We start from the raw sequence: 24,201 nt of genomic DNA, 5'->3' as shown, positions 1-24,201 counted from the left end.
TAGTAGGGAATGCTTTTAAAGACATTATTGTTCTTTTACCTTCAGCACAGTGGCTGTGCCTTTACTGCTATCTCAGCCAGCAATTGCGAGTCCACATGTAGGGGCCTGCTTCTCTAGCAGCAGCCTGGTCACTCAGACAGCATCCTGGCAGGAATTTTGTTATCATAGGCACTGGCTCTGCCGCTGCCACTAAAGGTAACTTTAACTAAATCTCTATCATTCTATTTAAAAATAAAACTGGAGATTCAAAGGCTGGGGTAAAAACCTACTAGATTAGAGAGGTTGAGTAGCACCTAATTGTAGTTGGAGTTTTCTCCAGTCCCGCTCAGACTCGCAGACACTCGGACCCAAATAAACACACAGACGCTTATATTATTTAAACTGTTTGGCCTAGTGGCTCAGGCTTCTTGCTATCTAGTTCTTATATCTTAAATTAACTCATTTATATTAATCTATAAGTTGCCACGTGGCTTATGGCTTACTGGTACCCTACATCTTGCTTCTCATGGTGGTGGCATCTGGCAGTGTCTCCTGACTCAGCCTTCCTGTTCCCAGAATTCTCCTTTCTCTTTATCTCGCCTACACTATACGTCCTGCCTGGCTACTGGCCAATCAGCGTTTTATTTATCAACCAATCAGAGCAACACATTCATAGCATATAGAACATCCCACAGCACCTAGAAAACCTTTTCTCCTTGCTGGCCTCCTAAAGAGAGCTTTCTTCTGCTCCATGAAAACAAACAAAGCCATGTCCCTCCAAATCCCTCCCCACTACTTCCAGTGCATCTCTCTTATCTCTTCCAGATGCTATTTGATGCTCCATGATTACTGTTAACTAGTTGCTACCTCAGCCTCCTGATTCAAGGAGGTTGATTTTATTTAATTAATTAAAATGCAAACTCAGGGTTCACAGTGTGATCAAATATCTCCCAATACATTATTCTAGTATTAATACCAGATAAAATGATACAAGAAGTCTATAAAATGATGAACAACTCACAAGTCAAATCCAACAACAAAAAAGGAGGGGATATGTCATTAGAGGTGGGCTTTGAGATTTTAAAGGCCCACACCAGGCCCAGTCTCTCTGTTTCTGCCTGTTATTTGTGGATCATAAGTAAGCTCTCAGCTACTGTTCCAGTGCCATGCCTGCCTGCCTGCCTTCTGCAATGATCCCCACCATTGTGGTTATGGCTCACCCTCTGAAACTGTAAGCAGGCTCCCAAATTAAATGTTTTCTTATATAAGTTGCCTTGATCACGATGTCTCTTCACAGCAATAGAAAAGCAACTAAGACAATAAGAAATAGAACACTGACTAAACATTCCAAAATCAACATAATTCAATGACTAGCAAACTGATATGTTCTTTTTAGTCAATGAAGGCTAACATATTTGTCAAAATCCTACATCAATGTCTAAAAAAATGCTGTAAACTAAGAAAACAAAGGATCTTCCTCATTCTGATCAATTATGCCTTCAAAAAATCTAGAGTAGACATCATGCCTACCTAATGATGAAAGATTTAATGTTTTACTTTATACTAAAGAATGAGCAAGACATCTATTGTGACCACTCCCATCTAATATCATACTTGAAATTCTATAGAATGATGAAACAAATGAAAATAAAATAAATGGTTTTCAACTACCCCTATTTACATATAAAATTATTGTCCAGGTACAAAATCCCAGGGATTCAACAAAACTTTCTTATATAAATTAATTTGAAAGACTTCAATATACAAAATGAAGTTACAAATGTTAATAGTGATTCCACATATTATCATTGTGACATAAGACATGGTTTGACCAAAATTATTGGACTATAACTTTCTCCCTAAGGTGGATCATAGAAAGTGCAATCCTTTCTCCATTTTTCCCCCTTGGAGCTGACCATAAAAGGTTTAGCTGTCCTAACCCAAGCAGATGAATGCTACACAGAGAGACCAAGACAAATCTGAGTTGAGAGGTTTTTCTATATTCTCCCAATGTGGTGATATATTGTGTACTCTAATAAACTTGCCTGAGGAGTAAAGGACAGAGCCAGCCACTAGATTAGACACAGAGGCCAGACAGTGGTGGCACATATCCTTAATCCTATCACTCAGGAGGCAGAGATCCGTCTGAACCTCTCTGAGTTCAAGGCCACACTGCAAACAGAGCCTGGCAGTGGTGACATACACTTTAATCCCAGTACTAGAAAGCACAGACATTTTTAATCCCAGAAAGTAATGGGGCAAGACACAGAAAGGTATATAAGGCGTGAGGAAACAGAAACTAAGGCAGTTCAGCTGAAATCCTTTTGGGTGAAGACTCAGAGGATTTCAGTAAGAGGATTCGTGGAATTGGTGAGGTAATAGGTGGTGGCTGTGTCTTGCTCTGCTTCTCTGATCTTTCAGCTTTTACCCCAATATCTGGTACCAGGTTTTTTATTCTTCTAAGATTCAAACAACACCCCAACAAGTCTCTTAGCAATCACATCTATGCAATGTACTCTCAAAAAAATCCAAAAGCCATGTTTGGTGAGTTTCCTGCTAGAGCAGTGGTTCTCATCCTTCCTAATTCTGGGACCCTTTAATACAGTTAGTTCCTCATGTGGTAGTGACTCCCAACCATAAGGTTATTTTTGATGATACTTCATAACTGTAAATTTGCTTCTGTTATGACTTGTAATGTAAATATCTGACATGCAGGATATCTGATATGCTGCCCCCGTGAAAGGGTCATCAGACTCTCAAATGGCTCATGACCCACTGAGAAACGCTGTCCTACAGGAACATGAGGAGGTTCCTGGAGGATGGCACATAGAGACAACATGGAAGCCCCATGACCTCTCTTTCAAACCTGCCTATTTCATATCTTTATCAGTGTACTTTACAATACTCTTTATAATAAATGTGTGTTTCCCTGTTATATGAAATGCTTTAGAAAATTAATTGCACCCAAAGAGTGTATTGTGGAAATCCCAGTTGTATATCAGGTCTGTCACAAGTACAGATAAAAATAGCCTGGTGCTTGTAACTGGCATCAAAAGTGGGAAGAAACAGTCTTATAGATTGAGTCCTCGACCAATAATATCTGACACCATCTCCAGGTGGTGTCAGAATTAAATTGGATTAGAGAACACCCAGCTGGTGTCCACTACAAAATTGATTGCTTGATTGCTAGTGGGATAAAATCTTTACACCTTTGATGTCACAAAAGTTCTCTGTGTTGATTGTAGTGTGAAAGTCGATGAAATAACAAGAAATAATCATAATTGAACAGCTGGAAATAGAAATCATTCAATAATAACACTTACAATACTATTCTTACATCACAACAAAATATGTGTAAAATATTTATGCTAAAACTATAAACTGTTCATAACAGAAGTAAAAGATATTAAAAAGAAAGATATCATATGTGAAATAGAAGATTCAGCATACTTAAGATGTCCATTTCTTTAAGTTGGTTTATATTTACTAAATACAAATTTAATATTTATGATATAAGATAAATTTAAAACAGTTCCTGTGTAAGTCAAAACAAGATTATTTGAAAGTACATTCTAAAATGTGTATGAAAGACAATGTATTTAGAATAGTCATACTAATTTTGAAAATTGTAGTTCAGAGTCAGAATGAATGTTTAGCATACTCAAACCCCTTGATTAAGCATCCAGCACCCTCCCTGCAAACTTTTAGTACACCTGATATTCAATAGTAAAAACAACTATAAAAAACACACATCAGTAGAACTGGAAGAGAATGCTCATATATACATTAAAACAAATATGGTCATTTTTTCAGGTTCTAGGGATTGAATCCATAAGCACTCTACCAGTGAGACACACCCACCATGAGGTCAATCTTTCTGTTTTTTATTTTTGGCAAAGTTACAAATACAGTTTAATGGGGGAAAGGCAATACCTTTCAATGGTGGGCAATCAACTACGTTTTCATAGGTAATAAATGATGAACTTAAAAACATCTATACAAGGATTAATTCAAAATGAATTATCAGCATAAATTTAATGCATAAAGTATATAATTCAGAGATTGATATATAGGAAAAAACTTTTATAAAATTGGGTTGAACAAAAACTTTTTATATAGGACACCCAAAACAAAGTTTGTTTAAATAATCAGATGGATTTCATCAATATTAAAAATACTTTCGCCGAGCGGTGGTGGCGCACGCCTTTAATCCCAGCACTCGGGAGGCAGAGCCAGGCAGATCTCTGTGAGTTCGAGGCCAGCCTGGGCAAGTGAGTTCCAGGAAAGGCACAAAGCTACACAGAGAAACCCTGTCTCGAAAAACAAAACAAAACAAAACAAAACAAAACAAAACAAAAAAATTTCCTTTTTGAAAGACACAGTAAAAAAAAAAAAAAAAGCTAAGCTAAAGACTGTGGAAACCATTTTCAAAATTGCATATCTGATTATCTGATTAAAGCCTTGTGTCCAGAATACAGTTTTTAGAAACTCTGATGATGGGTATGAAAGTCTATTTTGTCAAAAATTTTGAAACTACACACTGTAAATGACGAATTTTCCTATATATGAGATGTGTTTTGATACTTAAAGACTTATAAAAACCCCTGTAAGTAATACTTGAGGTATAAATCAAGTTGTTATATATAAAGTACTATATTTTTATTATTTAGTTCAAATATTGTTTCCATTTTCAGGAGGATGGAGGGTGATAGAGACCAAACCCAGGACCTTGAACATACTAGGCAAGCACTCTGCCATTTAGCTACATATACATCCCAAATTGTCTGCTTCTTAAATGCTCTTTTCTTTGATGTCAGTTATTTATAGATGTGATTATTGATTTCCAGGAATATATGGACTTTTGTTTAACTTTTTACTATTGATTTCTTGCTTAAAAGTATTGTGGCTACAGAACATGATGTAAATGATTTTAATTTTTAAAAACTTGATACTTTTTTTATGACATAATATAAAGCCAATATTTAGAATTCTATGTGCTGTTTAAGAAAATGCATATTTGGCTTTTGGGGGGGGTATACTATTCTATGTTTGTTTATTAGCCATGTTTGTTATTTGCATTGTTCAAACAATATATATCTGGGATCTCCTCTTCCTCACATGTCTGCTACCAAAAGAGGTATCAGAATTGTGCCAGAGAATTTTTCATTTGTCAGTTTTAGCTTGTACTTAATAAGTTTTTGGTTCATGTATTTTATTTACTTTTGAAGGATATTTTTATATTTTAATATATTTTTATATTTAAACACTGCATTTTCATCACACCCATTCCTTATTCCTTCCTTCCAACCCCCTTCACCTCACCCACATATCTCCTGTACTTTCTAAATTCATAGTTTTTCTTTTGATTATAACCCACACATTTGCTCATGTATGTGAGGTCCTCCACTGAGGTATGGGTAACCTACCAATTCCCAGTCCCCTACACAAAGAAAAGTGAATTCCCCTCTCTCAGGAGTCATCAAATTCCATTAGTTCTTCAGGAGTCCCTCCATGCTGGAATCTTTAACTCTCTTGATCGGATGGAGGTTTTGTGGATGTAAACACAGTGATTGTGAGCTCATGTGTGTAATAGCTATGTCGTGCTGAGAAGACAGCACTTCATAGCATTCTTCCTCATCTCCTGCTCTTGCGCTTCTGTCCCCTTTACTGCAGTGTTCCCCTAGCCGTGGATGGGGGTTAATATAGATTCTCCATTTATAGCTGAGTACTCCTAGTCACTAATTCTCATTAGTTAGAACAGTTATGATTCGGGGCACTAACCACTACATTACATCTACTTGACGAAAGCTAGAGTCATCTGAAAGGAGGGAACCTCAATTGAGAAAATACCTCCATAATATCCAGCTGTAAAGCATTTTCTCAATTAGTGGCTGTTGTTGAAGGGCCCAGCCCATTGTGGATGGTACCATTCCTGGTTTTGAGGTCCTGGATTCTAGAAGAAAGCAGGTTGAGTAAGCCCTGGGAAGCAAGCCAGTAAACAGAACCCCTCCATGGCCTCTGCTTCAGCTTCTGACCCCAGATTCCTGCCCTGATTGTGTTCCTGTCCTGATTTCCTTTGATGAAGAAGAGTGATATGGAAGTGTAAGCCAAGTAAACTCTTTCTTTTCCAACTTGCTTTTTGGTCATGGTGATTTGTCACAGCAATAGTAACCATAACTAAGACAATGTACATGTGACATAAGTGCTTCCATATATGTGTGCTGTCATGGAGAAAGCAAAGAACAACTTCAAAATCATTCTTTGGGTGTACCATCTACTATTTTATTTTATTTATTGAGACAAAGTCTGTGATTAGCCTGAAACTTGCCTGGAGTATGTGGCCAATGAGCCTACCGTGTCCTCTTATGGTCACCTCCTCAGTGCTGTGGTTCCAAAGGCACATCAGCATGCCTAGTGTTTTTTTAAACCTGGCTTCTGAAGGTTAAAATCAGGTCTCCTGCTTATAAGGCAACAACTTTACTGATTTAACTGTATCCCCAATGTCTCCAATAATACGTTTTATGTTCAAATCAGTTCTGCCCTATACTAACACGTTTGTACCCACTTCATTTATTTTACCTTTCTTTCTCCTTTTGTTGGGCTGTAAAATGAAATCAGGACTCTATTAACACTAGGACACCCTACTTAACACCTTTAGCTTTTGTTCTATTAAGCTTTTCACTGAAATATTTTTTTCAAATGTTTGTTTTTAAACTTTACACTCATATTATTTCTATATATGGTGATATTTTATTTGTACTAAAATGTTATTTGTATGTTAATAAATAAAGTTACCTGGGGGTCAGAGTTATTAGAGCCATAGTGAAAGCTGGGCGGTTGTGGTGCATGCCTTTAATCCCAGCACTTGGTAGGCAGAATTAGGTAGATCTCTGTGTGTTCAAGGATACATCCAGCATTGGAGACACATGCCTTTAATCTCAATACCAACTATAGAAGACCTGGAGGTCTGTACAGACAGGCAGTGACGAGGCAGTCATGTGGTTAGGTTTACAACCAATGAGAAGGCAGAACAGAAAGTCTATATAAAGACAAAGAGACAGCAAGTAGGTCTCTTTTGGAGAGGTCTCTTGGCTGAAGAGGCTAGCTGCAGCAGATGGGTAAGGCTCTTAGCTCTGATCTCTTGGCTTTCTTCTTTGCATTGGTTCTGTGTTTCTTATTTAATAAGATGGTTGATTACATCTACATCTATAAAAATATTTTCTTGGGTTTTTAAAAAGTTCAGGCAATCTACCTTTCTTTTCTTTTTTAAAATTTTTCTTATTTTTTATTTTTTAATTTAATTTAATTTTATTTATTTTACAATACAATTCAGTTCTACATATCAGCCACGGATTCCCTTGTTCTCCCCCTCCCACACCCCTCCCCTTCCCCCCAGCCTATCCCCCATTCCCACCTTCTCCAGGGCAAAGCCTCCCCCAAGGACTGAGATCAACCTGGTAGACTCAGTCCAGGCAAATCCAGTCCCCTCCTCCCAGTCCGAGCCAAGCGACCCTACATAAGCCCCAGGTTTCAAACAGCCAACTCATGCAATGAGCACAGGACCCAGTCCCACTGCCTGGATGCCTCCCAAACAGATCAAGCTGATCGACTGTCTCACCCATTCAGAGGGCCTGATCTCAATCTACCTTTCTAACTGGAAGTTTACTATATGTGCATTTTTTTACTGCCATATTTTGTGTTTAAATGCACCAACCTATTCTTTTCACTTATTTCAAGTAGTTTATATTTCTCTTTTCTCAACTCACTTATATATTTGTATTGTAATAATTTTTTATTTCATTTTTTCCATTTACTTAGTTCCATCATGTTCTTCCCCCCTAATATTCCAGTATTATTTTGATGTATTACAGTAGTGATGTCAGCACAGTATGAGAATGCCATGCCTAGATATCACACAGAGACTATAAGAGATAAAAAAAAAAAAGACAGTTTTTCAAGTTGCTAATTTTAGGGGTTGTTTTAATATATGCGCATGCAAGTGAAACAACTCTCCCACATCCTTGAAAGGCATTTTCCCTGGGACTAGAAGTTCACGTGAACAGTAAATTTCTTTAAGCATATTGAAGATGTAATTGCCATTTTTTCATTGCCTTGTTCTTATAGAGATAATCAATTGCTCTAGGTAATTCTTTTCTTGTTATCAATTTGATTTTTTTCTGGCTTGTCAGTTGTCTGTACTTTCACTATGCTATATTTGAGTATTTATTAATTTTTCAGTGCTGGGACTCAAAGACAGGGCCTTCTACTTGCTAGGTGAATGTTCTACCACTGAACTCCATTCCTAGAACTCAGTAAGGTTTTAAAAAATTTACTTCATCAAATTCACTGGGTGTATTGATTTAGTAGGTCAAACCTTCATTCATCTTCAAGAATGCTACCATTATCTTTCCAATGTTGTTACTGCTCCATTCTTTCTTTTCTATTTTTGGAATTCAGTATAAGTGTTCAATAAAGATTCTCAGGTTAGAGCTGGCAAAATGGCTCAGTAGGTAAGGGGTCTTGTAAGCAGGCTGAACAATCTGAGTTTGATCCCTCAACTCCACAGGGTGATAGGAGAGAACCAATTCACAAACGATATCCTATGACTTACACACATCATGGTACACATGCTCCCCCCCACACACATACACACATACGCACAAACGCACACACACATGCATGCACACACAATCACGATCAAAAAGATAAAAATGATCACGTTGTTTACCTCATTATTTAGTGTTTTCTTATGCTATGTACAATACTGTCCAATAATCTGGAGATGAATATTCCCTGTCTTGCAGAAAAATTAGGCTTTAATTTTAACCACAGCAGGTTAGGTCGTGGTTAGTCAAATAGTTTCACCAGAAGGCCAATTTTGTATTCTCTGTTAAATAAATTATTTGACAATTTTATGTAGTTCATTTTCCTATTCCCCCCAAATTCTCTGGTATTCATTCAGTGTGAGAACTTGATACACTTTCAGGTAGTAAAACTCACACTATTGTCAGTGGCATGTAGAATTTATTCCTCTTGGAGGTTTTATTTCTCAGACTTATAAAACCAGCCTACAAGAACTCATCAATTATAGTGTACTTTCCATTTCGGAAATTATTCTCATGGATATTTATTCTCATAGATTTTTGCTTTGGTAAGTTGCAATTTTCTGCATCTACCTATCTGTCCCACAAGTTTTCAGTAACTTACACTTATAACCTCAATTTCCTTACAGATCTATAAAGAATTCCTGACTTTGCAGGTTTTTTTGTTTTGTTTTGTTTTGTTTTACGTTTTCTTCCTACTACAATAGAGTGCCAATTTCCAAGCTAATTACATGCGAGGGCTAACCCTGGAAATCCAATATTATTATATAATTTTTATCCAACATTTGTTTTTATGTGAAGAGCCAAGATCAAAGTTTATCTACTACTCAGATGCAGAGTAATATATTAAAAAAAAAAAAGAAACAGGTTGTGGTTCTGTTCTAATAAAATTTTATTGAAATCAAGCTAGTAAGAGGTAAAGTGCATACTTAGCATGTTCTGGGTACTATCACTATAAGAATAAATGATTGTGAAAATATGTAACAGTCCAAGTTTTCACAGTAAGCTATGGTATACCAAATCCTGCTTTAATTTACCAATTTATAAATTATAGCACTTGATCCATATTCTACATATGAACGTGTGTGTTCTACATGTGAACAGGCACATATAGAAGCAAGAAGTGAAACCTGAGTGTTGTTCCCCAAGCAGCATCTACCTTGTTTTTCTAAAAGGAACACTCAGTGGCCTGGGGCTGGCCAATTATGTTAGGCTGCCTGAACATGGGTCTTCATAGATTCACCTATCGCTGGTTCTGCAGCACTGAGATTTCAAACCCCTGTCATCATGCACAACTTTTAATGTGGGTGCTGGGGATTGAGCTTAAATTCTCATGTTATACAGTTGAGTTACCTCCTGAGCTACTATTGCTTGCTTTTTAAATGTTAAATTAAATTTAAAGATATGGGGTAAGTCAAACTTAGTCTTAATAAGTTATTATCTTGTTATAAGTACTTAATTTATATTTATATATGGTCAAAAATACTTTAATATCCAAAGTAGACAATGATAAGAAAACCATAGACCAATATCTATCAAGAAACAAGATGTCAGTATATTCCTAATTTGATGTGTAACAACAAAAAAATCCTAGTCAAAAATCCTAACAGATTATTTTCTGGCTATTAACAAAATGAATCTAAATTTACATTGAAAGACAGAATAGCTGGTATAATTTTAAAAGAGATGAATAAATCTGGATTACTATACTATCTAGCATTTTTACTTAGTATAAAGACACATTAATCTAGATAATGGGACATTGGTAAAAGTACAGATAAATAAATTAATGAGTATGACCAAGAGTCCAGAAGTGGACACTATGAATATAATCAACTGGATTTTGTCACAGGTGCAATGGTAGATTAGTTAGTCACATTTTCATCACTCTGACAAAACAAAACAACAAAATGCAACTTGACATAAACAATTTGTGTCAGGGCTTTAGAGGGTTCAGTCCATGTTTGGCATGTTCCATTGCTGTGGGTATATAGTAAGATAGAACATCCTGGTAGGAAGAGAATCATATGGATAAAGAAAGGTATTCCTTCATGGTGACTAAGAATCAAAATGGTATCATGCCCTTAAATGATCTGCTTCTTCCATTTAGGCCTCATCAGTGAAAATTTCTACTGTCTCTCAAAATGGTACTGCTTGCTGGAGACCAAACTTCAACAAAGTTCCCTACAGGGCATATTCCTTACTCAAATTGTAACACAAGGAAATGATGTGTAGCAAATATTATAAATTCAACAAATAGTGTTTAAGCAACTTGATATCCAAACATGTGCAAAAGACAATGTAGACTAATATTTTATATACATCAAAAATGTATTTCAAAAGATATTACACACCTAAATGTATAATACAAAGCTATGAAGCTTCTAGAATATAGCAGAGTAAAAAATATAGATGACCTTGGATTTGGAATTATTTTTAGATATAATGTCAAAGGCATAGTCCACTAAAGACAGAAGTGTTAGACTAGAAAATTTTTGTTCTATAAAAGATATTGACAAAAATGAAGACTCAGCCCACAGACTGGGAGAAAATATTTTCAAAAGACATGTCTGATAAAAGCCATAAGCAAACAAAGTATCCAGAAATTCAATAATGAAAAAACCTAGCTCAAATGAACTAAAAGCTTTTACATACACTTCATCAAACAGACACATCAAAGAAGATGTATAAATGGCAAACAAGCCTGAGGACAAACACTCAGTGACTTAGCCTATTAGGAAAATATAAATCAAAATGCTGAATCACTACCACACATTTGTTAGAGTGTCCAAAATCTGGAGCACTGGTAAAACCACATTCTAGTGAAGATGTGGATCAGCAGAAGGTCCCATTCTTATTGATAAGGAAGAAAGCACAGACATTTTGAAAACAGTTTTATAGTTTCCTATGAAACTAAACATAATTGTGTCAATAAGAACTGTCTTAGGGTTTTATTACCTGTGAAGAGACATCATGACCATGGCAACTCGTACAAAGGAAAACATGCAATTGGGGCTGGCTTACAGCTCAAAGGGTTAGTTCATTATCTTCATGGTGGGAAGCATGGTAGAACACAGGCAGACATGGTGCTGGAGAGGTAGATGGGAATTCTACATCTGGATCCACAGGTAGCAGGAAGGAACAATGAGCCACTAAACCTGGCTTGAGCTTCTCAAACCGCAAAGCCCAACCCCAGGTGGCACACATCCTCCAACAAGGCCACACCTCCCATTAGTGCCACTCCCTATGACCCTATGGGGCCATTTTCATTCAAACTTCCCATATGATGTAACAACTTCACTCCTTGGTATTTACCCCAAAGAGCTGGAAACATCCATGGATGTCTGTTTCAAGACAGTGTTGTCTATGTGACATAGAGTTGTACTCATGAACTATTAACAACCTGGTTGCCTAAACAATACCTGCACAATGACATATGTCTTAGTTACTTTTCTATTATTATAAAGAGACACCATGACCAAGGCAACTTATAGAAGAAAGAGTTTATTGGGGCTTGCTTAGAGTTTCAGAGGGTTAGTCCATGGAGAATTGTGTCAGATAGGCAGATATGTCTCTGGAGCAATATCTGGAAGCTTACATGTTGAGACAACAACCATAGGTTGAGAAAGAGAGAGCTAATAAACATAGGTGTGGGCTTCTGAAAACTCAACCCCTAACCCAATTTCATGGCATGCCTTCTCTTATAAGGCCATACCTCCTTATTCTTCCCAAGCAGTTCTACCAACTGGAGACCAAATATTCTAGTATGTGGCCTGGGGTGGAGTTCTCATCCAAACCACCACAACATTTTATTATTGATGGGAAAAATCTTACAAGGCCACCCCTAGATAGTTACAAAAATTTAATGTGTGCTAAGAGAGGGAGATTGGTCGTTCTTTAACATTTATAATGAATGTGCCACACTTGTGAAAGGAAGGCTTTTTATTGGTGTGTGGAATGGTAAATATATTTGCCTTCCACACAACTTTTTTCTGCAGGCCTAATACTGCTAACTATAATGCCTATAAAAATAAATTACATGATTGCTACAGTGTGGATATGGCATGTTCCCCAAAGGTACATGTGTTGGAAATTTGGTCCACAAAGTAGCAGTATTTGGAGGTGGTAGGGTCTTTAAGAATTGGGGTCTGAGGGGGTAGAGATATATCTCATCATTTTAGGAATGCTTATTACTTTTCCATAGGATCAAAACTCACAGCATCCATATCAGGCAGCACTGGGGACTTGATGTCCTCTTCTGGCCTCTAAGGGCACTGCAATCATGTGTACAAACCCTACACAGACACAAACACATAAATATAATTACAAAAATAAGATCTTTTCAGAAAGACAACATATTGGATCCTGGGGGATATAGAATAATGGTAAAGTGCTTGTCTCATATTCAACAGTGCTTCAGTTCAGTCCCCTATATGGGAAGAAAAGAAAAAAGAAGGAAAAGAAAAGCAGTCCAAAGCAAATCCAAGAAAAACAAAACAACCACAAAAAAAAAGCCAGCTGTTGCTGTGATAAAGTACCCCAATATAAGCAACTTTATGGAGAAAGAGTTTATTTTGGCTCACAATTTGAGGGCATTCTGTCTTACTTACTTTTTGATTGCTGTGACAAAACACCATGACCAAGTCAGCTTATAGAACAGAGTTTAATGTAGGGTTCATGTTTTCAGAGTGTTAGAGTCCATGCCAGTCGTGGTGAGGAACATGGCAACAGGCCAGGAAGGCATGATGCTGGACCAGTAGCTGAAGAGCTCTGTCATAGTGAGGCTTTCTACTGCTGTGAAGAGACACAATGATGATAGCAACTCTTACAAAGGAAAACACTTATTTGGGACAGCTTGCTTACAGTTCATTATCATTATGGTGGGACATAGCATGTAGGCAGACAAGGTTTTGGAGTAGCTGAAAGTCCTACATCTTGCAGGCAACAAGAAGTGGTCTGTGACACTGGGCATGGCTTGAGCATATATGAGACCTCAAAGCCTGCCTCCACAATGACCCATTTCCTCTAACAAGATCACACCTACTCCATCAAGGCCTCATCTCCCAATAGTGCCACTCCCTTTGGGGTCTTTTTTCTTTCAAACAACCACAAGTTCTTACAAGTACAGGACAGAAGGAGGGGGAGGGAGAGAGAAAGACAGAAACAGAGACAGAGACAGAGAGACAGAGAGGGAGAGAACTGGGCCTGGCACGAGTCTTTTGAAACCCCAAAGCCTGCCTCCAGTGCCACACCTCCTCCAATGAGGTCATAAGCCCCATACCTTCCCAAACAGTTCCATGAACTGGAGACCAAATCTTCAAATATGTGAGCTTCTGGGCACCATTCACGTTCAAACCTCCAACTTTAGTTACTTTTCCTGTTGCTGTGACCAAATTCCCCAGGGAAAGGAGTTTCAGGGAGAAAGCATTTATTTTACCTCACAGTTTGAGTGTATAGTCCAACAGGAAGAGGATGTCCTGGTGGCAGGACATTAAGGCCACTAATTATGTTGTATCCATAGTCAGGAAGCAGAGGATAATGAATGTTCCTGTTCAGTTAGCTTTCTCCTTTTTGTTGTATTTATTTACTTCAATATACTATTTTTTAATTCCTCAAGAATTCCTTACAATTGGCCGGGCGGTGGTGGCGCACACCTTTAATCCCAGCACTCGGGAGGCAGAGCCAGGTGGATCTCTGTGAGTTCGAGGCCAGCCTGGGCTACCAAGTGAGTTCCAGGAAAGGTGCAAAGCTACACAAAGAAACCCTGTCTCGAAAAACCAAAAAAAAAAAAAAAAAAAAAAAAAAAGAATTCCTTACAATATATTTTGATTACATTTACCCCTAGTCTTCCCCCAGACCTTCCCTCACTTCACAACCCCCCTTAACTTCATGTCCTCTTTTTTTTTCTTTTTTGTAACCCACAGACAGAAGCCCTCACATGCTGTACTTATACTCCTGAGTGTGAAGGTATCCAGTAGAACATGGACAGCCTAGGATGGGCTACACCCTTAAAGAAAACTGACTCTCCCTTCTCCAAAAGCTATGTATTGTCAATAGCTCCCCAGTTAGGGTAGGCTCCTTAAGCCCTTCCCACTCCATGCTGGAATTTCAACTGGCCTGATTTTGCACAGACAACTACAGTTGCTATGAGTTCATGAGTGTAGAAAACCTGTCCTGTCCAGAAGACAGTGTTTCACTCCAGCCCTTCCTGACCTCTGGCTTTTATGATCGTTCTGCCCTCTCTTCCATGAACGTCCCTAAGACTTGTGTGTATTGAGGGGGATATTGATAGCCCATATGTGGCTGAGCACTCCACTGACACCCTCTGCACTTTTATCAGGTGCGATTTTCACATTAACTATCCTTCACTGTACAGAGAAAATTCTCTGATGAGGTCTGAGAGCTGGGCAAATCTGAGTATAAGATACCAGTTTAGAGCATACTTAGTTCTAGTTTATCTATTTCACCCACTGCCTTCTGCTACCCCCAACTCTTCCTGTCCTCAAATAGTCTCCCTTTCTTCTTTTGTGTCAATGTATTTCATTACCTTCTGTGTTTCCCAGCCTCTCCCTCTGTTATGCTATCTTCCTCCCCTCTCATGGTCCTTTTACTAAGTTCATCAACCATACACATGCACACGTGCACATGGGTACACACACACACACACACACACACACACACACACACACACACACACCCTTTGGAGGAAAAAGCACACTATGCTATATTTACTTATGGGAGTTAGGCTTATTTCACCTAATGTAATGATTTCCAGTTCTATTCATTTTCCTGAAAATATCATTATTTTAATTTTTAAAATTACAATGTATTTGAAAATGTTCATCATTCTTAGTTATCAGAAAAATTCAAATTAAAACTGGTTTGAGATTGCTTTGTATATCAGTCAGAGTGGCTATCATTGAAAAAACAGTATCAAATGCTTATGAAGATTTGGAAGTCAGGGGACACCTCTACACTTATATGCTGACATATGAATATCAATATAGAGGATCTCCAAAAGCCCAAAAAATAGAACTACCATATGACATAGCTTTACTACTTCTGGCTGTTGCTGGAGAGCTTCTCTCCAGGTTCCACCAAGCCCTGCAGTCCCACAATCCACAATCCACGTATAAAATAATCACTCAGACGCTTATATTACTTATAAACTGTATGGCCGTGGCAGGCTTCTTGCTAACTGTTCTTATATCTTAAATTAATCCATTTCTATAAATCTATACCTTGCCACGTGGCTGGTGGCTTACTGGCGTCTTTACATGTTGCTTGTCCTGGCGGTGGCTGCAGTATCTCTCCCTCCTTCTTCCTGTTTCCCCAATTCTCCTCTCTCCTTGTCCCGCCTATACTTCCTATCTGGTCACTGGCCATCAGTGTTTTATTTATATAGAACGGTATTCACAGCATCTGGCCTTGAAGTATAAGCCAGCACATCACAAGATATTTCCATACTCATGTTAATTGCTATACTGTTCACAATAGTGACAATATAAATCCAGCCTAAAGGCTTAACAACGGATGAATTTAAAAAGAAAATGTGGTAGATACAAACCTGTTTTCTTTTTAAAGTTAGCTTGCTGAAGGTATTTTAATAGTATTACAAAAAAAAAGACTAAAATAATGGTGAAGTTAATAGAAAAAATACATTTAAGAAAATACAACATCTGATCATAATAAAAATTTTTAGCAAATTAGGCAGAGTGTATTTTTAACTCACTTTTAGTTCATGAAAAACAATAAAATAAATGACACACTAAAGTGAAATGTTAAAAAAAAAACATTCTTGTAATGATCAGAATAAGCACAAGCCTGTTGCAATCATTTCAATTATTAATTTCCCCAGGCATCCCTGACAGTATATTCAAGTAAGAAAAACATTTTAAATATATTATGATTGAATAAATGTTATACTGCCTACTTACATTGCAACATATTCAGGAGGCTGTCAAAAGAGGACCATTTGAGCATTCATAACTTTAAGCTAAGACTGGGAAGCATATTAAAACTACATCTCAAAAATATAAATATTAAAAAGAAAAATTATCAAATATCCTTTTTGAATTGTGATATGATGCTATAACAGAAAATTTGAAGAAGTATTCAAATATATAATTTGAATTCATTTTTTAAATTAGGCAAGTTAGTACATGTAAAATCAACATAAAATTATTTTCTCTTATTCTAGTAGCAAAAAGGAAGAAAATAAAAAATTCAAAGAAATATCATTTACAGTAGCACTGTAAAATATTTGTCAATATATAGCTGTAAGTAAATATAACAGATATTTAAAACATCTATAGTCAAAATTCTAAGTCTATTGGAAACTGTTTAAAAATACATCTACTCAGTAAGAGATTAAACTATTTTTCAAGGATTGAGAGCTCAAGATTTTACAAAATTTTGTGATCACAAAAATGATGCATTTTTTTAATTATCAAGCTGTTTATAAAAATATGTAAATGTGAAGATCCAAGAATACTGAAGACACTCTTAAAGTGGAAAGGCTTTGTCTACCATATATTTAGACAGATGATAATGTCAGTAGAAAGAAGATGATATAGAATTCATGCAAATATATTCCAACTAACTAATAACAAAATAAAGCCTCCGGAACCAGACTCACACACACACACAAACAGAAATAGATTTATAGTTCAGTAGAAGGAAAAATGAATTTTTCAATGCTTGATACGTGAAATAGATACCCACCTTGACCTCCTCAGACCTCCTCAGAAAATCAATCTTCTCTCTCTCTCTCTCTCTCTCTCTCTCTCTCTCTCTCTCTCTCTCTCTCTCTCTCTCTCTCCCTCCCTCCCTCCCTCCCTCCCTCTCTCCCCCCCTCTCTCTCTCCTCTTCTCTTCTCTCTTCTCTCTCTCTCTTCTTTAAGTGATTACAGACTCAATGCAATCCACACTAAAATAACAACAAAAATCTTCACAAAAGAACTCTTAATTTTCATATAGAAATCCCCACAAAAACAGGATAGATGAAACAATCCTGAATAACAAAAGAATCGCAGGAGGTATCACCATCCCAGATTTATACTACAGAGCCACAATAATAAAAACAGCATGGCATGGGCATAAAAACAGACACATTAATCAATGGAATTAAATTGAAGACGTGAACATAACTCCACATATCTACTGACACTTGATTCTTTTCTACAGATAAGGGGGAAAATGTACACTGAGAAAAGAAAGCACCTTCAACAAATTGTGTTTAACAAACTGGATAGTTGTGTGTAGAAGAATGCAAATACTGACAGTTAAGAGTCTCCATGTGTGTGCTGAGAACTGAAACTGGCTCCTCTGGAAGAGCAGCCAGTATTGCTCTTAATTGCTAACCCATCTAAAAAATATCTATTTTCAATAAAAGGAAGAAAAAGAAAGAATGAAAATAGGTCAATATCTACCATTTTGTACAAAACTCAACTCCAGATAGACCAAGGACTGTAACGTAAGACCTAATACCTTGAATCTGATAGAAGAGAAAGTAGTGAATATACTTCAACTCATTGGAACAGGAAAGAAATTTCTGAACAAGACACAGTGCAGGCATTAAGATCAAAAATTAATTAATGGGACCTGATGAAACTAAATGCTTCCTTATAGCAAAGGACACCTACAGATTCAAAGCACTCAAGCAAAAAGGCAACCTACAGAGTGGAAAAACATTTATTAGTTATACATAAGACAGAGATGGTATTGAGAATGCACAAAGAACTAAAAAACTGAACCATCACGAAAACAACCCAATTAAAAATGAGGTAAAGAACTAAACAGAGTTCTCAAAAGATAAAACACAAATGGCTGAGATACACTTGCTCTATTCATAATAGCCAGAAATTAGAAACAGCCTGGATGCCCATCAACTAATGAATGGATAATTAAAATGTGGCACATTTACACAATGGAGTACTATTCAGTTGTTAATAAAAATGAAAATTTGAAATTTTCAGGTAAATGGATGGAGATAGACAAAATCATTCAAAACCCAGACACATTTCATATTCTCCCTTATATGTTGGCATTAGATTCTGTGTTTTATATATGTGTATTTCATTTAGAATACACATAGATTTTAGGAAGCTAGTGAGGGACCACAGGGAAGGAAGGAATTTTCAAAGGAAGCAGATATAGAAAACAATGCTATAAAAGGATAACAGGGAAATTAGAATAGGGGAATTAAATGGGCTGAAAGATGGGAAGGCAAGGTACAGACTAATAGTAGTTGGTTTTATGAATAAGGGAATATGGGGAAGGATAAGTAACACTAAAGGCCTTTTTTGAAAAGACACATGAAAACCTACTATTGTGGAAGTTTATATATGTGGAATAGCACGTGTGTGTGTGTGTGTGTGTGTGTGTGTGTGTGTGTGTGTGTGTGTGTGTGTAATTTAAATCAAATTAGACTTATAATGTGTGAGGCTACCAAATAAACCAGTTCCAGGAATGGGTTACATTTTTTTGAGTCATTGGCCAAAAGAATCCTTCCAACCATCCAAACACTACAGGAAACTGTCCTTTCTATTGGTTACCTTCTATAACTTGATGGCTAGATCCTATTGCTGAAGTCACCTCATACTTATGGAATAGAACATGGAGAGATCTAGCTGGTACCCTACTAGTGTTAGAAGGTGCTACATGTGTTACAGGAGGAGTAAAGTTAGTCATCAATCTCACAAAGCTAAGAACCCTGAAACCTATAATAATGGTACAACTCTGGTGTGGATGTTATTGGAGTAACCAACTGGATTTTTGATTAGATAGATCATGAGCCCTGGGGAAAAACTTACTACTATTATTATTATTCTGATAAATGTAGAAATAAAACAACACCCACTAACATTTTGCTATACCCATAAGTAAGTTAATTGATCAATGTTAATCAAAGAACCTTCTTGCAGTAGGTGACAATCAACACAGGGACCCACAACTAGACAATATGCAGAGAGTGAGAGACTTTAGAGTGCTCAGTCCTGAATGGAGGTCTTCATCACACCTCTCCACCCCTAGACTCAAGGATCTATGCAGAAGAAAAGGTGGAAAGATTATAGGAGCCATAGGTATGGATGACTCCAAGGAAACAGCATCCTCAGACACAATAGGACAGATGTACATGTGAACTCACAGAGACTGTTACAGTATTCACAAGACCTGCAGCAGCTCAAGCCAGACACAAATTTCAGCATTAAAGAGAGAAAGCAGGCACAAAGTTCTACTCCTAGCCAAGAAACTTTTCTTGGATAGTTTCTGGAGTTGGTAAAATAAGCTTCCTTCAGTGGAGTTAATTGGGTGTATAAACCACACTCTAGGGAAGGCCCCACACCTAGGGAGTATTGGCCAAAACAAATCAGACTCCAAGTTTTATAGTGTTTTTTGTTTGTTTAGTTGAGAGAAAGAACATAAGGTTAGGTAGATAGGGAGTGGGGTAGGATCTGGGAGGAGTTGGGGGGACTGGAAAGAACATGACAGAAATATCACTGTATGAAGTTCTTAAAGAATAAATTAAAATGGGGAAATTAGTATAGCATAAACTATATGGTCGTTAGTGTTTATTATTTGACATTTATTTATGCAATAAATTTAAATATTATGGATTAGGTAAAGGTCAAACAATGAGATATAGAAAGATAGCAAGTTGACAAATATAATATTCATTTTCCTATAATCAGAAGTGAAAAAAAATCCTCTCATAACATGGAAAAATGTCTAGTGATCACAGAACTTGAACTTCTATTTTACATGAGATTACTATTTTACCTTCCAGCTACCAGTATTCAAGAACTTTATTTTCTCAAAATTATTAGCAATACTTATTATCTTTTTACCTTTTAAAATAGATATTCTAACAGATGTGAGGTGCTATCTCATTGGTGTGTGTGTGTGTGTGTGTGTGTGTGTGTGTGTGTGTGTGTGTGTGTGTATTTGTGTTGTCGTTTATGTGCTTGCATCTGTTCATGAGGCAGGGGCATGTAGGCATAGGTGTGAGCCTGTATGAGATGCCGAAGGTTGGCTTCGGGTGATGTCTTCTGTTGCCCTCCATCTTATATTTTGAAACAGCTTCTTACTGACCTAGAGCTCACTGATTGGCTAGAATGGCTGGCATACAAGCCCCAGAGATCCTTGTGGCTGGCTCCCACAGCATTGCCATGCTTAGCTCTTGTATGGATGCTAGGGATCTGAACTCAGGTCCCCATGGAGGCATGGTGATAACTTTACTGACTCAGCCATCTCCCCAGCCTCATTGACATTTTAATTTGTGTGTCCCTGGTGATTAGTAATATTGAACATTTTTTTTCAAATACTTGTTGGTCATTTCCATATATCCTTCTGAAAATATCTATTCATGTCCTTTGTCCATTTTTTAAAATTTGGCTAATTAAGATAACATTAGGTAGTAATTTACAGACATATTTTCTCATTCCATAAACTGCCTCTTTAGTTTGCTGGTTATTTTTTTTGCTATACTGAAATTTTTAAATTAATTCAAGTTTTTTTCTGTTGCTATGGTTTAGAAGCCACATCCTGTAGCTGGTTTTTTATTTTATTATTTTTTATTTTTTGTCTCTTACTCTTTGCTCTTTGGGGGCCCACCACCGAGCTCCCAAACAAATACACTGAGACTTATTCTTATTATTGAATGCCCAGCCTTAGCTTGACTTGATTCCTGCAAGCTTTTCTTAAATTATCCCATCTAACTTTTGCCTCTGGGCTGTTACCTTCTTTGTTCTAGATTCCTTTCTTTACTCTGTGGCTTGCTGTGTGGTTGAGTGGCTGGCCCCTGACGTCCTCCTCTCCTCCTTTTTTCATTCCCTGATTTCTCCTTCTATTTATTCTCTCTGTCTGCCATGCCCACCTATTTCTCTAACCTATTTCTCTAGCTGTTGGCCATTGAGCTCATTACTAGACTTATCAGGTGTTTTAGGCAGGCACAGTAATACAGCTTCACAGAGTTAAATAAATGCAACACATGTTCACATCATTAAACAAATGTTCCACAGCATAAACAAATGTAATACGTCTTAAACTAATATTCCACAACATCCAAAAAGGTGTTCCCCAGACTAATATCACAGGCTTTTATGCTTTTTCTTAATAGTAGTTTTTGCTTTCATTTTTTGGTTAGTCATTTTTGAGATGGGAATCCCAGTGTTATCCAGAGTACTTTCATACTTTTTTGCCTCCTTGTATCAGCTCAGAGCTGCGATTACAGAAGTACCCCACCATACCCTTAGTTTTCTTTTAGTAGTTTTCTAATCATGTCTTCTAGACTTCATTGGATGATTTTCATGTGGAATGACACTGTCCTGCTAGAAAATGTGGGGTCTATATTCTTTAATGTCCTTGTTGCTGTGACCAAAATACCTGATAAAAACAACTTAAGGGAAGGAAGGGTTTATTTTGTCTCCCAGTTAAAAACTGCAGTGTATCATGAGGAAATCATGGTATTGAGAATAAGTCTAATGGCGGCAGCAGTAGCTTGAAGTAGCTGGTCACATAAGTCTTCGGTCAGGAAGCAGAGAGAAATAAATGCTGGTGCTAAAGTTGATTTTTCATTTTGTACCTTTTATTCAGTTCTGGATCCAGTCTATGGGACTGTATTACCTACACTGGGAATAGGTCTTCCCTCCTTAATTAAACTCTTCTGGAAATACCCTCAAAGTCACATTGAGAGAATTGTCTCCTGGATAATACTAAATCCAATCAAGCTGGCAATGAAGGTTAACTATAATAGTTTCCAAGAGTAGGAGATTATGCAGCTCTTGAACTTTTAGGGCAATGAAGTTACTGGATGTTTTGATTATAATAAATAATAATAATGAGCTATGTGTTGTCCAAAAGAAAATATGATGCTAGGGACATCTGTGTTATAGATATGAATTCTCCCTTAAAGGCTCCTTTTTAAAAACCAGCAACTATTACAATGTGATGTAGATGTGATGGTCTAGACTGAACTACTTAAACACAGAAATTGTAACTAATTACATTCCTAATTCTAGGAATGTTGCTTGAAATGAATGAAGCTTTATAAAGAACATACATACAAAGTAAGTGTAGATTACAAGCAATTTTAAATGGTTACCTGTGTGTTGCTGGAAGGCTTCTAACCAGGTTCCACCATGCCCCGCAGTCCCACAATCCACGTATAAAATAATCACTCAGACGCTAATATTACTTATAAACTGTATGGCCGTGGCAGGCTTTTTGCTAACTGTTCTTATATCTTAAATTAACTCATTTCTATAAATCTATACCTTGCCACGTTGCTTGTGGCTTACTGGCGTCTTTACATGTTGCTTGTCCTGGCGGTGGCTGCAGTGTCTCTCCCCACTTCTTCCTGTTTCCCCAATTCTCCTCTTTCCTTGTCCCTCCTATACTTCCTGTCTGGTCACTGGCCATCAGTGTTTTATTTATATAGAGTGATATCCACAGCACTTCCCCTTTTCTTCTTTTTTTAAAAAGGAAGGTTTTAACTTTAACATGGTAAAATTACATATAACAAAACAATTATCGAGCAAGAATTACAGTTACAATATTAAAGAAGATGTCCTATTTATCTTATATTTGTGAGTTTAAGGTTTTATATCTAACTTATCTTTTATCATAACTGAGGAAATTACAACTATCTAGTCTTTAACCACATCAAAGACCTCAGAAGGATATAATATTACCTGAGAAATGGGAGAAGGATGTAAGCAACTTTCAGGAGTCTTACAGGGTAGACAGAGACGCTGACAGCCTGGACAGTCATCTACTGTTCCTTTGTAAAGTTGGGGTATCTGTCTTTAGCTCATAGGCCTAGAGTCTCTCCGTCATTTTTTCAATGTCCTGTAGAATGTCTGGCAGGTTTCTCTGCGAAGCAGGAACCTGAAGGACCATCTTGTCAAGCAAAGTTTAGTGGTCATCCTTCCATGGGTCTTGCATGTCCAGTCGATCAAGCAGTCCAGGCAAGAATAGTTTCTTACCCAAATGGCTATCTTTGCCTAGGTGAAGATAACTCCATATGGAGTGTCTTCGATGCCCATCCTTCTCTCCGAAGTAAATCCAGTGCTACCAGAAGCAGACATGTCTCACTGTCCAGAACGTCTAAATTTTTAAAACATTTTAAATGCCATATTCTGTAGGTCTTTGAAGTGTTTGAAGACTACCTATCTATCTGAAATATATCTATGTATACCTAGAAGACTTATCTAACATGGCTATAAATATGATTATCATAGATGGCTAATTATTAATCTATTTCTTAATTATCCATTACAATTTTAAATGAGTTACATAAACATAATACCTCAAACAAGAATAGAAATATATATACAGGATAACAAAATTAACTTTAAGTTTGTATCAATAAACTAAAATTTATACCAATGTAAAACATTTTAAACAAGTTGTTGTTCTTTAAAAGTAGGTTCATTAATCTACCCTTTTTCTTATCATCTCTATAACCTATGTATCTATATCATATCCCCTTTTCTTTTTTTAGAAAAAGACCACATTTATAATCAACCTGTTTTAAATAAAAATATTGGTTTTTCTCTGTCTCATACCAGAGGGTTATTTTGATTTGGGACACAAGAATCTCTTAACCATTTTTTTTT

The sequence above is a fragment of the Peromyscus maniculatus genome, chromosome X, assembly GCF_049852395.1.
Source record: "Peromyscus maniculatus bairdii isolate BWxNUB_F1_BW_parent chromosome X, HU_Pman_BW_mat_3.1, whole genome shotgun sequence".
Classification (NCBI taxonomy): Eukaryota; Metazoa; Chordata; class Mammalia; order Rodentia; family Cricetidae; genus Peromyscus; species Peromyscus maniculatus.
Note: the sequence above shows the minus strand (reverse complement) of the source record.